The sequence below is a fragment of the Lynx canadensis genome, chromosome B3 (genome assembly GCF_007474595.2).
Source record: "Lynx canadensis isolate LIC74 chromosome B3, mLynCan4.pri.v2, whole genome shotgun sequence".
Classification (NCBI taxonomy): Eukaryota; Metazoa; Chordata; class Mammalia; order Carnivora; family Felidae; genus Lynx; species Lynx canadensis.
The window spans coordinates 75491564-75494646 of record NC_044308.2 but is presented as its reverse complement, the minus strand read 5'-3'; the positions used below and the strand labels follow the sequence as shown (position 1 = coordinate 75494646).

Genomic DNA, 3083 nt, shown 5'->3' with positions numbered 1-3083 from the left:
GTTAACACGATGGACTAAACCTCTCATCCCATACCTATATCCTCTGGGATGGAATGGAGGCCAAGAAGAAGTGTGGCACCTCTCAAGAGGGAAACTTTAAGATGAGAAGAAATATGTTTGTATGCCACGTATACACACACTCGGCACCGTGTTCTTCATAAATATACTCATAAAATGCTCTTAAAAGTTAGGTTTTACTTGAAACCGTGTAGGCATGCACCAGACTGATTCATCAGAAACCCCTAGGATCCAACAGGATCTAGGATCTTTTGGGGAAAGGAACCATACCCCAAAGTACCAGGACCATCTGAACTCGGGTCAGCCTACCTGAACTTGAGAATCCTCAGAGCCAACACCGCACCACACCTCTGAGAATATGCACGGTGCCCTCAGGCCCTGTGAGTTCCAAAGCAAAATCAAGAGGGAAGGTTGCTGTCTCCTGGCCAGAAAAGCCACCCTGGGCTGCCTACCTCTTACTATGTTATTAAAAACAAAACGAAGGGGCGCCTGGGTGGCGCAGTCGGTTAAGCGTCCGACTTCAGCCAGGTCACGATCTTGCGGTCCGTGAGTTCGAGCCCCGCGTCGGGCTCTGGGCTGATGGCTCAGAGCCTGGAGCCTGTTTCCGATTCTGTGTCTCCCTCTCTCTCTGCCCCTCCCCCGTTCATGCTCTGTCTCTCTCTGTCCCAAAAAAAAAAAAACAAAACAAAACGAAACTCTCTTCAAAAAAGGTGGTCGAGCAGGCTGGAGGCAGCGGCCCTGCAGCAGACACAGAGATGCAGATCTTTGCGGAGACCCTGACGGGCGAGACCATCACCCTTGAGGCTGAGCCCATGACACCACTGAGAATGTCAGAGCCACAATCCAAGACAAGGAGGCCATCCCGCCTGACCAGCAGCGTCTGCTTTCTGTGGGCACACAGCTAGATGCTGGTTGCACCCTCTCAGACTACAATACGCAGAAAGAGTCCACCCTGCACTTGGCGCTTCACCTGCAGGGTGGCACCACCGAGCCTTCCCTCTGCCAGCTGGTCCAGAAATACAACTGCGACACGACGATCTGCCACAAGAGTCAGGCTCGCCCGCACCCCGCGCTGTCAAGTGCCACAAGACGTAGAGCCACACCAACAACCTGCTCCCCAAGAAGAAGGTTACATAAGGCTCATCCACCGGCCCTTCCTTTGTCTGCAGGGTGACATCTGGCCTGAGCCCCAAGGCCTGTGGGCCTCAATCAAGTTTTCCTTTCATTGCAAACCAACCAACCAACCAACCAACGAACCTCAGGAAATCCACATCTCGCCTGGTGCAAAAGCTCTCACACGGAGTACACAGTTTCAGTCAATCCTGGCCTCAGGGAAACCTCACGGTGTCCTAGATATGACTGGAGAAGGACACTGTAAGGACTGTCCATCATTCTTCTCTAGACATTCTTTTCCTCTCCCACTATAGCCTCAATGCATAGATTTCTAAATGTTGAGAGTCTGGATCATGCTAATTAGAAACAGTTTATGCCAGGGCACCTGGGTGGCTCAGTCACTTAAGCAACCGAGTTTGACTCACGTCATGATCTCACGGTTCGGGGGTTCCAGCCCTGCATCGGGCTCTGTGCTGACAGCTCAGAGCCTGGACCCTGCTCCGGATTCTGTGTCTCCCTCTCTCCCTGCCCTTCCCCTGCTCACACTCTGTCTCTCTCTCTAAAATAAATAAACATGAAAAAAATATTTGTTTAAAGAAATAGTGTATGCCATAACATAACCTGGCAGAGTCGAAGGGCAACAGGATGCCCGTATTTGAGTGTGTCAAAACTGTAGCAAGAGATTGTTCTTTCCATTCTGTCATCCTGTGGAAAAATGCTCCATAGTGACCATCCACAGATGTGTTTAGATGTCTGGTCACCCTAAATCCTTCCCTTTGAAAGCCTAGCATGATGGCAACTTCTTCAACCTTCTGGATAGGGATACTTTATATACTGCACTGGTTATCACAACATAAGGTACAATTTACTGCAGCAAGAAGAAAATAACCAGGGGTCTCAAGATGAAACCCTCATTCCAGTGCATTTTAATATTTACTGTTTTTAAAGCATCGGGGAATCTGCATCTTGCCCACGGCAAAAGTTCACAGAAAATATGATTACACTAATATCAGTGCCAGGTGTGGTTGTCGTCTGCGGGCCAAGGAGCAAAGGCCACATAGAGTCCTAACTCTCCGTATGAAAGGCCACACCTCCCTAAAATTAAAGCCAAGAAACCAGAGCAGAGGAGACAAGTAAATATCCCCTTTCCCCGTGGCACCTCCTGCCTAATGGGAATCGTAGTTAATGATCTGAATCGAAAGCGAAGTCTTGTTTTATGGAATGCTCACTCTTTGTTAAGCAAAGCTGTTTGGGCGAAGGACCATTCTATTGATTTAAAAATTGATTTCTTTTTTTCCCCCTTCATATAACTAAAACATGGCTCACAAATCACAGCTCTTTTATTCTTCTGGCTACAACCTAGGCTGAATCTCTCCCAACCTACTCACCGAGGGATGTCTGATGGAGGAAGTAGGAACATTTGGACAGAGATTGTTCAAGATTCTATTAAAGGTTTCAAGTGGCTTCCTTTGAACATTTGGTAATTTATATTTCGAGTCCCTTGGTGTAATTATTGTAATTATCATTAATCATCAACTTCCAGACCCAATCGAAACACAGAACATTGGAAAGGTCAAAGCAATGGAGAATTCTACCAATTCTTCACAGAAGATACGAGGCATTAACATTCTGATGCTCCACTTGTGTGACAAAGATTGTAATGAAAACAGAAAATAGCAAAAGATTAATGTGTTCTCATGATAAGAATCATCATAAGGAAAAGAGAAAGTGGAGCAAACTTAACCCACTCCTGTCACAGAGGCATGGTGATGAGTGGGGTTGAGGCTCTGGGGCGGGCTGTGGCAGCTGGGCCCGACCCTGCCGAAGAAGATCATGCCTTCCTTCTCTTGTAGAGTAACAAAAGATACGAAACGAGCTCAGGAGCACAGTAGGTCACATTTTGAACAATTCAGTGGACTCCTGGTTGTCTCCCTGGCTCCTTCCCTAAGTAT

The 3083-nt window shown here is 47.5% G+C and overlaps 1 pseudogene; it reads left to right on the top strand.

Moving 5' to 3' along the window:
* The first annotated feature begins 739 nt into the window (after window positions 1-739).
* On the top strand, window positions 740-1155 carry LOC115517048 (annotated as a pseudogene).
* Window positions 1156-3083: the final 1928 nt, after the last annotated feature.